Source organism: Microcaecilia unicolor, chromosome 7, assembly GCF_901765095.1.
Source record: "Microcaecilia unicolor chromosome 7, aMicUni1.1, whole genome shotgun sequence".
NCBI lineage: Eukaryota > Metazoa > Chordata > Amphibia > Gymnophiona > Siphonopidae > Microcaecilia > Microcaecilia unicolor.
The window spans coordinates 54,559,942-54,572,664 of record NC_044037.1 but is presented as its reverse complement, the minus strand read 5'-3'; positions in this window follow the sequence as shown (position 1 = coordinate 54,572,664).

Genomic DNA, 12,723 nt, shown 5'->3' with positions numbered 1-12,723 from the left:
CAACCACAGCAAAGGTGCCAATAAATATTCAGACAACACTGTCAAGTCCAATTCTTTATTGTATCCCATGTTTCGGTCAAAGGCCTACCTCAGGAGTTTCTATTGGACGGGTTGCACAACAATATCAAAAATTTCCAGTGTATAATAACTATATAAAGCACACACAGCCAAATCAATGTGTGTGTTTCATATAGTTATTACATGCTCGAAATAGTTATTATACTGTATGCTGGCAGTATGGGTTCTGCATTGTTGGCTTTACTGTGGCGGTTCTGAACAGTGGCCCATGGGAGAGGCAGGAAGAGCAGAAAGTCACATTAAGTAGCAGGCAAGTTACCAAGAGAAGATATTCAAGAGAGACCAGGCACTGCCAGGGCTGGATTAAGGTATAGGTAAACTAGGCACATGCCTAGGGCCCAAATATTAGAGAGGCCCCCATCAAAGCTATCAAATGTGTTTCAATCAGCTGCTCCAGCCCTGGTATGAATGAGACACCCTCTAACTGGTTGCAAGAGGTGCAGTTCTCTATCAAAAAAGGTGCTTGTACTCACATGGGTGGCAATTCTTAAAGGGTGGGCTGACAACCCAGGTATCCACTCCCACAATAGCCACTCCAGTTCTTAGAATGCACCTCTTAATGGAAGAAGAGAACAAGCTGGACAGCTACAAATTCATATGCAGAAATTACATGTTCACAACATACCTCACCTTGGTCACGTATGCAAAATAAATCTATCACATATTGTCTTTATGACTGCATTGTCCATTCACATATCGAAAGACGTAGGTCACCCAAAGCTTGCCCGCGATTGAAAACTGTTCTACTTGTGATTTTGCCTGATTGTTGCTGTGACTGTTGAATAAGCCACATTCAGGTCATTTGCCATTGTTCTTAGTGATAAGATATTTGTATAGAATAACTACCTGTGCACATTTCTTTGATGTAAGTTCTTTCTCTTGTATCATGATGCTGTACCAGTGCATAAACCTGATAAGTGCTGCACCAAAGACAGCATAGAATATAGCATAAGAATACAGATGCTTCAAGATATAGTAATTTCTAAGAGTCAGAAAAACATACATTAATTTTTCTTCTATACCATTACATTTTTACGTCAAAAAGCTGCCACAAAAAGAGATAAAATGAGAAGTTTCAAGTTTATTTGTTTTTTGATATACCAATGATAGCAATCCACCGCAGCAGTTCCAACTCACAAAAGCCCTTAATATCACTCACTGCTCCAACACTTCCACAAAAGCTTGTTTTAACGATACCAAAGAGTGGATTACAGTTAGAAAAATAATAAAGCAAATAAACACCTTTAATTACATAAAATTCACCACATATACCATAAATGCAAATAACCTTTTTATGGCTTATGGTTTATTAGATTTACTGTACCATCTTTAATGGCATATATATCAAGGCAGTTTACATCCTAAAATTAATTAGAAAAGAAAGCTATCATTATAGGACAGAAAAAATATAAAGTTTGAAGAAAAAACAAGTAATAAAATATAGTAGGCCAGAGGCACCAGTTATCATGATCTAATTAGTTATTCTAATCACAGCCATATCCCCCAACACCCTGGTAAATAAGTTTTTAACTTTGCTCTAAACCTCTTTTTTTTTTTAATGGGTCTAACTGTAATGACAACGGGAGTAAATTCCAGAGCAAAGGTGCAGTGCACTAAAAAGTACGATGCTGAGCGGTTTCCATATGTGTACATGATGGTGGAGGTAACAGAAGGAGTAGTGAAGGTAGCAGGACTCTTCTACAAACTATCAGAGGGACAAGAGATGTAATCAACAAAATCTTTTGAAGATGGTCGTCATTGAAGCTAAGGACCTCATCAGACTGTTGGAAGGCCATGCTAGGGTCTGGAAGACAAGGACTGGACACTGCAAAAGCAGAGGACCATGTGTCACTATGTAGAAGAAATCCACTTTTGATTTAGTGGAGTATAATTTGTTGTTGGCAAGACTAACTGATATGGGACTCTCAGGTAGCTACCTTCACTACTCCGTCTGTTGGATTTCTTCTACGTAGTGACACACGGTTCTCCACTTTTGCAGTGTCCCTTCAGAGTTAACATAAAGACAATATCCTGTAGAGAATTCAGAGCTCTTGCAGGAGTATATTATCATAAAAGAAAGATATAATGGAGTACCTATATGTAAAACTTTACATGCTAAATAAGAATCTTAAATTAGATGCGGTACTTAATGGGAAGCCAATGATACTAAATAAATAGTGGCTTGACTTGATCACACTTTGTTGCATAACTGTTACACTCTGTTACACTCCTCCAGGTGTACACCCTGCTTGCGCAAGGTATTGGCATTTGAGGATGTGGTGGCCATCTTGGATTTGGGCATCTCCAAGATAGGGCAGCCATCTTGGAGATGGGCGGCTTAGGTTGTGACAGCCATCTTGGAGTTGGGCGGCTTCAGGAAGGAAGCCCATATTTGGGCGTAGGACATCTCCTCTGATGGAGGCAGCCATCTTGGAACAGCTGCACATGTTTGAGCCTAATTCCTGCACTATTTAAAGCCCTGCCACCAGTCCTTCCATGCTTCGGCTTCTATTGCTGTAGAAGTTGCGGTCCTCGTCTGTGTTCTACTGCTGGTTAGCTTATGATCCTGTGTTCCTGTGTTTTGACCCTTGGATTGTTTCCTGACTACTCTGCTATATTGCTGCCTGCCCAGACTTTGGACTGACTCCTGATTAGGGTTACCATATGGCTCCAGAAAAAGGAGGACGGATTGAGCCAGCCGGGTTTTACTTCCATTGCTTTGAAATCAATGGAAGTAAAACCCGGTTGGCTCAATTACTTCCATTGAAAGCAATGGAAGTAAAACCCGGCTGGCTCAATCCATCCTCCTTTTTCTGGAGCCATATGGTAACCCTATCCTGACTACTCTGCTGTGTTGCTGCCTTCCTGGTTCCTGCACTGTGTCAGCTTTCCCGCCTGTCTGGTTGGTGGCTGTTCACCCCGCTGGTTCCGGAAGTCCTGGTGGCCGCCTGCACCTGGGGGCTCAACTCCTGGGGAACGGCGGTCACTTCCCAGGTGAAGCTAGGGGTTGTCTGGCTGCCTGACCGAGCGTGGTGCTGCTCCATCTTCACCGTGCTCAGCCGGGGCACAAGGGCTCACTTTCCCAGACGTAACAATAACAGAGAAATCAATTGTAGTATTTTGTATGGATTGCATATGTTTAAGGGGTCCTTTTACTAAGACGTGGTAAAATTTGGCCTGTGGTAGTGTTGGCATGTGTTTTAGGCACCCATTGATTCAGCGGTAAGGACTTAGTGCTACACGCGCGGTGACTGGTCGGTGTGTGCCAACTGCCGATTAGCACTGGAAATGTCATGCGGGGTAGGAAATAAAAAAATAATTTGTCCCAGCAGTACGGGTGCGCACCAAATCTGAAATTACTGCCAGGAGAGCGTGCTAGCCTGACAATAGTCTCATTTTGGAGCGCACTGCATGCGCATAGAGCCTACTTTGCCTTTAATAAATAATGTTGTAATAATCCATTCATGAAGTAACTGAAGCATTGAGGAGGGATAATTGAGAATGATTAGCAATGTAATGACAGGTTGCTCAGAATCAGTGAAGGGCAAAGAGTCAATTCTTCACTAAGGGGCCCTTTTACTAAGCAGCAGTAGGGCTAACGCTCAGATAGTGCATGCCACTACCGCCGGGGTAGCACGAGTGCCCAGCGGTAATTCTGAAGTTGGCGCGTGCTGTGGTAGAAAATAATTTTCTATTTTCTGCCACAGGGGGCATACCCAACAGTAATCGGCAGCATGGCCACATTGGCGCATGCTGCATGATTACCTTGTTGAGTAGCACTTGAGTCCTTACCACTAGGTCAATGGGTGGTGGTAAGGGCTCAGGCAGTAAATAGATGCATGCTACTTTTAATTTTAGCACACAGCCATTTACTGTCCCATTTTAAAAAGCCTTTTTCCCAGCTACGGTAAAAAAATGGCCCAGTGCACACCAAGTTAAATTGTACAGCGCTGCGTAACCCTAGTAGCGCTTTAGAAATGTTAAGTAGTAGTAGTAGTAATTTCACATGTCCACACTACCACGGGTCACTTTTTACCACAGCTTAGTAAAAGGGCCCTTAAGATTTTAATCTGAGTATCAAATGATGATTGCTGTTCCAAGTAAACCCACAGATATCTGAATTGGTCTACTAAAGTAATACACACTCTGTTGCTCAAAGGAGCAATAGAAGGGTTGGTAATTCTTTCAGAAATCCGTGACAGTGCTGTTTTGGATGGGTTGAAAACCAACCAGTTTTCACAAAGCCAAACAGCAACTGCATCCAGGACTTCTGAAGCTGAATGAGATCTCGATGTAATGCATCAAATAACAAATCAAAAGTATAGAACAGAAAGTTCACTCTTGAAAATATTTCAACCGCTGAAATATTGTTCCTGAGAGTCCCATATCAGTTAGTCTTGCCAACAACAAATTATACTCCACTAAATCAAAAGTGGCTGTTAAATCAAGGGATACCACTAAATTTATTTTACCACTATCAAGTACCTCATACAACTCAGAGACTAATGCTGTTAATATAGTTTTTGTACTATCCTCATCCTTCTCAATGTATCTGCTGTTTTTGACACTGTTGATCACAGCCTACTCCTTGATACGCTGTCCTCACTTGGATTTCAGGGCTCTGTTCTTTCCTGGTTTTCTTCTTATCTCTCCCAGCGTACCTTTAGTGTATACTCTAGTGGATCCTCCTCCACTTCTATCCCACTGTCAGTTGGTGTACCTCAGGGATCTGTCCTGGGACCTCTTCTTTTCTCCATCTATACTTCTTCCCTTAGTACTCTGATCTCATCCCATGGTTTTCAGTATCATCTTTATGCTGATGACTCCCAGATCTACCTCTCCACACCAGAAATCTCAGCCGAAATCCAGGCCAAAGTATCAGCCTGCCTGTCTGACATTGCTGCCTGGATGTCTCAGTGCCATCTGAAACTAAACATGACCAAGACTGAGCTTCTTATCTTTCCCCCTAAACCAACCTCTCCTCTTCCCCCATTCTCTATTTCTGTGGATAACACTCTCATCCTTCCTGTCTCATCAGCTCGTAACCTTGGGGTCATCTTCAACTCCTCCCTCTCCTTCTCTGCACATATTCAGCAGACTGCTAAAACCTGTCGTTTCTTTCTCTATAATATCAGCAAAATTTGCCCTTTCCTTTCTGAACACACTACCATAAGTACATAAGTACATAAGTAATGCCACACTGGGAAAAGACCAAGGGTCCATCGAGCCCAGAATCCTGTCCACGACAGCGGCCAATCCAGGCCAAGGACACCTGGCAAGCTTCCCAAACGTACAAACATTCTATACATGTTATTCCCGGAATTGTGGATTTTTCCCAAGTCCATTTAGTAGCAGTTTATGGACTTGTCCTTTAGGAAACCGTCTAACCCCTTTTTAAACTCTTCCAAGCTAACCGCCTTCACCACATTCTCCGGCAACGAATTCCAGAGTTTAATTACACGTTGGGTGAAGAAACATTTTCTCCGATTTGTTTTAAATTTACTACACTGTAGTTTCATCGCATGCCCCCTAGTCCTAGTATTTTTGGAAAGCGTGAACAGATGCTTCACATCCACCTATTCCACTCCACTCATTATTTTATATACCTCTATCATGTCTCCCCTCGGCCGTCTCTTCTCCAAGCTGAAAAGCCCTAGCCTCCTTAGTCTTTCTTCATAGGGAAGTCGTCCCATCCCCACTATCATTTTAGTTGCCCTTCGCTGCATCTTTTCCAATTCCACTATATCTTTGCACACTCTTATCACCTCTCGCTTAGACTATCGTAACTTGCTTCTCACAGGTCTCCCACTTAGCCATTTCTCTCCTCTTCAATCTGTTCAAAATTCTGCTGCACGACTAATATTCCCTCAGTGTTGTTATACTCATATTAACCCTCTCCTCAAGTCACTTCACTGGCTTCCTATCCGTTTCTACATACAGTTCAAACTCCTCTTATTGACCTATAAGTGCATTCACTCTGCAGCTCCTCAGTACCTCTCCACTCTCATCTCTCCCTACATTCCTCCCCAGGAACTCCATTCACTGGGTAAATCTCTCTTATCTGCACCCTTCTCCTCCATTGCTAACTCCAAATTCCATTCCTTTTATCTTGCTGCACCATATGCCTGGAATAGACTTCCTGAGCCGGTACATCAAGCTCCATCTCTGGCCGTCTTCAAATCTAAGCTAAAAGCCCACCTTTTGGATGCTGCTTTTAACTCCTAACCCTTATTCACTTGTTCAGAACCCTTATTTTATCATCCTCACTTTAATATTCCCTTATCTCTTGTTTGTCCTGTTTGTCTGTCCTAATTAGATTGTAAGCACTGTTGAACAGGGACTGTCTCTTCATGTTCAAGTGTACAGTGCTGCGTACATCTAGTAGCACTATAGAAATGATAAGTAGTATTATAGTTTTTGTACTCTGTCCTAGCCTAAAACCCTATTGGTGGGGATATAATATATTTGAAGCATCCATGTATTGAAGGAGCACATTGAAAAACTAATCTGTCAATTTGGATAAACAAGTCGTTTTGGGCAAATATTTATTTATTTATTTATTTGTTGTGATTTATTAACTACCTTTATGAAGAGATTCACTCAAAGCGGTGTACAGTGGGTACAGTTTAACATCAAACTTACAATTTTGTTAACAGCATAAAATCGTAAAATGAACAAGTACAGACATAGACAGAATGAAAGAGGAAAACTTGAATGCAGTAAATTGAGACCTAATAATAGGACTACCATGAAACATGATCAAAAATATTCATGTTTAACAGCACTAAAATTCAAATAACAGAGATATAATACAATGTAAGCATAATAGCGATGGTATATCTAATAAGCACACAATTAGAACATTCAATTAACATTGCTACAATACTAGTAACTGCCACATTTGGATCCAGAGCAGGTTTTTTTCAAAGTTGGGCATATAAGATCCTGCTGGAACATGTCCAGTGGATAAACTAGCATTAACAAAAACTAAAGTGAGAGGAATCAAACCTTGTTGATTGAATCTAATCCAAGAAGATGGAATAGGATCTAATGGATAAATGGTGGTTCTCATAGTAGAGACAAGTTGTGTCAGTGAGGTAAGACTTGCAAGATTACAGGAAGACCACGAGTGTGAGACAGAAAAATTATCATCAAAATATGATGCAAGGGAAAGGGAGAGGCTAGAAAAGAGAGAATCATAAGTGGGTACAGCGCAGGATGGCAGAACATATTGTAACTGCATAATTTTAGAACAAGAAAAAAAGAGGCAAGATCATCAGCAGAAAGAAGTGTAGTGAAAGGTCCATTTTGACCTAAAGAAATTAGGGGTCCTTTTACTAAGATGCATCGAAAAATGGCCTGCACTGGTGTAGACGCATGTATTGGACACATGCAGGACCATTTTTCAGTGCACCTGCAAAAAAGGCCTTTTTGGGGGGGGGGGGGGCCGAAAATGGACGTGCGGCAAAATGAAAATTGGCGTGCGTCCATTTTGGGCTTGAGACCTTACTGCCATCCATTGACTTTGGGGTCAGGTCTCAAGTGTTAACCGGGCAGTAATCATTAGCATGCATATAATGCCGATTACTGCCCGGTTAGCACCACGCGCTGGAAAATTAGCAGATGTGCGTAAAAAAAGAAATGACTGCCCGGGTCACGCAGTAGACAGGCGGTAGTTCAAACCTGTTGCACGTAGGACGCGCGTACGCATCTACACAGCTTAATAAAAGGGTCCCTTAATTTGTCCACCACTGCATAACGCGCCTGTCAGCTGAGTTCGCTGACTTCGCTAACTTCGCTGCAGCTCCCTCTGCCCCGGAACAGGTTACTTCCTGTTCCGGCAAGGGCAGAGGGAGCTGCAGCGAAGTTAGCGAAGTCAGCGAACTCAGCTGACAGGCGCGCGCCGTGGCACCCTCCCCCCCCCAGCGGTGTGCACCCGGGGGGGATGTCATTTCGCCGGGGGGGGGGGGGGGGACGCATCGGCGCTCCGCCCCGGGTGTCAAGCCGGCTAGGATCGCCACTGAGTCCTTAATGATTCCATATCTTCAATTTGAAACCGAGTATGGAAAGAACGAAGAGGATTAATAGCTTCCATTTGACAGTGAAACATGGAATTCCCAAGCATGATCAAATCCATCAAAGAACATGTAACAAAGTCAGTAGGAAAATAAATGACAGTAGCTATCAAGGAAGCTGCAGCTGCCAAAAAACCCCCCGAAATGGTCCATACTAATAATGATTAAGCTCATAGCCTAAAACGAAATAAGTAACAATAAAGCCCAGCATAACAGTTGAAAACTGCATGGTCACAAACTTTCGGCCATGACTGTAGTTCTAGTTTGTATTCACTCATTCTGTATTTAATGAGTGTCTCTGTTTTACATTCATGACCAAGATAAGGGATTCTGTTGGCATATAGGGGGTCTTTTGCTAAAGATTAGTTCGAGTTATCTGCAGCGGGGCCCATAGTTTCTGTTGGGGAAGCTACAGTTTTAAATAATCCCAGTAGGGGATGGTATTGCTATTGTAGTGCTTGATGTAATATTTTCATTTTTGCATTTTCAGAGGTAAAGCTGCTGCTGTTTCTGTCCAGGGAATTAGTGATGTTTTGGTATGAAGAAGGTGCTCAGGTTCTGAGTACAAATAATATTTCTAAACCAATTTTTTGGTAAACATTGGATTGTATGTATCAATGCAAATTCAATGTAGCTAAAATTAGCATTAATGGGGGTCTAAAAAATGTATTTATGTTACAGCGAGGGGCCCAATGCCCTTGTTTGGCAGGTGCCTACCATAGGGTTTAACACTGCCTGGTGCACTGGCATCACACCTCCTGCCAATCCAAGGCTTCCCTTTAGCATTTTTTCTATTATCTGACAAGGCGGTTTCCCCGCAAACTGTTTCTGGAATCATGCGATGAAGGCAAGAGGTACAGAGAAAAATATTTCTTCGACTGCTCTGAAATGTTTGGCATCAGTCTTGGTCCTACATTCGTAATTAGCGCTCATGTGTGCTAGCGAACATATGTTCAGGGCTGGATTTACATACAAGCTACAGATTAGAACCTCACATTATATGAGCCCTCATACTTCACTAGAAGAAAAATGAGGGGCCCTTTTTACCAAGCTGCGGTAAAAGGGGTCCTGCGGTGGCTTCGGCAAGTGGATTTGCCATGAACCAAGGCCCCCTTTTATTGCAGTCGGTAAAAGGCTTGTTTTTTGTTTTTAAGGAAATGGCTGTGTGGTAAGTTAAGCATGTTCCATATGCCATTTCCTGGGGGAGCCCTTACCATCACCTGTTTAAGAGGTGGTAAGGGCTCCTGCGTTAACCCAGCAGTAAAAATACAAAAAATGTTAAAGGAACAGAAATGGTGCACGGTGGACGGTAGTGGCGAATTGCTGTGCAGCAAACCCTCAGTAGGCTTGCCAAACCTTTGTAAAAAGGGCCCCTAAATGCATTTGGAAATCATGAAAATTACAATATTAAATAATCATATTTATTGCTCTTAGTATCAACTATGGTTGTTTTATTTTGTATATGTATTTATAGTCTATTACACCTAAAATGTACTTCCTACTTACTCAAAGGATGTCTCTTAAACTTTACAGCTTAGGGGCCACAATACGCATAAATTCATCCCTGGCTATGTTGTGATACCCAGTACTGAGAGCAAAGTGTACCAATATACTATACACTCTGAGAACCAGCATTTGCTTGTAATTCCTGCATTACAGCATACATTTGGAAATCACAAAGATGGGAACTTATTCTTTCAGAGGTCTCATCGAATGAAACTGGTTTCACATTTAAGTCACAATGGCAAACAGTTTGCCATAGAGGGGCATAATCGAACGCAAACGCCTATGTGTAAAAACGTCCATCTCCAGAGACGGCTCCGGGAAGAGGCGGAGCGAACCGTAAAATCGAAACGAGATGGCCGTCCATCTTCAGTTTCGATTATACGGTTCGGCCCGCTGAAATCCCATCATTTGTGTCGACTCGAGATAGATGACACAAATGGTGAGATCGCTGGACCTAGAGATGGGCGTCCGCGGTTTTCAGCGATAATTGAAACCGCTGCCGGCCATCTCAAAAACAGACCTAATCCAAGCCATTTGGTCGTGGGAGGGGCCGGCATTCGTAGTGCACTGGTCCCCCTGAGATGCCTCTATGCCAGCCTCAAATATCATACCTAGCTCCATGACAGCAGTATGCAGGTCCCCGGAGCAATTTTAGTTTAGTTGGTGCTGCACGGGACCCATGCAGAGAGAAAAAATCGGAAGAAAAAAAAACATGCAAGTGCAGTCAGGGGCGCCCAAATTAAAACAATAGTAATAGTGGGATTTGAACCAGCCACCTTCTGATTACAAGACCTGTGCTTCAACCACTACACTACTTATTCAGCTGCAAAAACTTCCTTCCCTTTCCATTAAGTCCCTCTAAGTTTCTGTCAGCCAATCACAGCTCGTTTAGCTGACAGGGATGTCAGGTAAATGAGCTGTGATTGGCTGACAGAAACTTGGAGGGACTTAGTGGAAAGGGAAGGAATGTTTAAGGAAGTGAATAAGTGGTGTAGTGGTTAGAGCCATCCCTAGATTTGGACATCCCTAGACATGGTCGTTTCTGATTTTTGGCGATTTTCCAAAACAAAGACGTCCATATCAGAAACGACCAAATGCAAGCCAGTTGGTCATGAGAGGAGCCAGCATTTGTAGTGCACTGGTCCCTTACCTTGTGTGCTGAGCCCCCCCAAAACCCACTACCCCCAACTGTACACCACTACCACAGCACTTACGGGTGAAGGGGGACACCTAGATGTGGGTACAGTGGGTTTGTGGTGGGTTTTGGAGGACTCGCTGTTCCCTCCACAAATGTAACAGGTAGAGGGGAAATGGGGCAGGGACCACCTGTCTGAAGTGCACTGCACCCACTAAAACTGCTCCAGGGACCTGCATACTGCTGTCATGGACCTGAGTATGACATCTGAGGCTGGCACAACATATTTTAAAGATGTTTTTGAGGTTGGGGGGTTAGTGACCACTGGGGGAGTAGCAGGAGGTCATCCCCGATTCTCTCCAGTGGTCATCTGGTCATTTTGGGCACCTTAGTCGTAAGAAAAACACGTCCAGGTGAAAACATCCAAGTGTTCGTCAAGGACGTCCTTGTTTTTTTCGATTATGGGTCAAGGATGTCCAAGTGTTAGGCCCACCCATGTCCCGCCTTCGCTACGCTTCTAACACACCCCCTTGAACTTTGGCCGTCCTTGCGACGAAGTGCAGTTGGAGATGTCCTAAATCGGGTTTTGATTATCCCAATTTGGGCGTCCCTGGGAGAAGGACACCCATCTTCCGATTTATGTCGAAAGATGGACATCCTTCTCTTTCAAAAATGAGCCCAATAGGCACCTAAGAGTTTTTATACAATAGGCTAGAAATAGGTGTTTTTTTGATCTTCACACATAGACACACTGATGTAAAATTACCCTCCACATGCCTACAGATGTACCTATTAGGAACTTCTTTAGGGGTCCTTTTACTAAGGTGCGCTGAAAATGGGCTGTGCTAGTGTAGGTGCACGTTTTGGGTGTGCTCAGATCCATTTTTCAATGTGCCCATAAAATAGGCCCTTTTTTATTTTTGCAAAAATGGACATGCAGCAAAATAAAAATTGCCGCACATCCATTTTTGGTCTGAGATCTTACAGCCACCCATTGACTGAGCGTTAACTGCGCAGTAATCATCTACACGCGTAGAATGATGATTTCCGCCCGGTTTCTGCCACGCACAGGTAGCCGGGCGGTAACTCTGAATTGACGTGTGTTGGGTGTGCATAGGCGCCTACGCAGCTTAGTAAAAAGGGCCCCTTAATAATTTGCTAACCAGGGAAGTGTAGGGAAAGCAACGTTTTTTTATTTGTTTTTTTGCATTTGGAGCGCTATCAGTTTATGTCAGACAGATCTGGACAACAATAATCTCATCAGTGAGTTACTGTAGGGTACACTTGCTGTCCACTCTCCTTAAAATTAGATTCCTCGTAGAAACCTCTTACCTACCCCCCACCCCCCAACTCTCCACTCATTCAAACGTATTCATGAAAGACCCTCAAAGTTTACAAGAACAGAAAAATGTCACACTGGTCATTTTCTAGAAAATGGTCTTAAGATCTCCCCACCCTCCATGGCACTAATAACTTACCTGATAGAGAATGGTGTAGTCTGGGCCTTTTGTGAGATTCACTGAGTGATAAAAGAGATGTCTCCTTCTATGTTTAAAAATAAATAATAGAAAAATGTAGTATAATTTGTTGAGAATATTCATAAAGTCACAATAAAGGACAAAATTACATTAATTTTTAAAGCAACTTACTACCCCATCTATGGAAAAAAATGCATTCTATAGAGAACTGAAAATGCAGTATATTACTGATCTGTCAGAGGTGTGTGTGCCTCTGTCTTTCCCACATTCTTGTCTCCTGAAATGAAACACTGGCATCCCAGAGAGCCAGGAATATTTGATACTACTGTTGTTAGGGTTAATGAGTCTTTTCAGTGATGTGTAGGCTAGAACAAAGATACCAGCAAGGGACAAGTGTAGAACTGTGAATGCATGCCTCCTCCTTCAGTGAAACATAATTGCTCCATCTTGT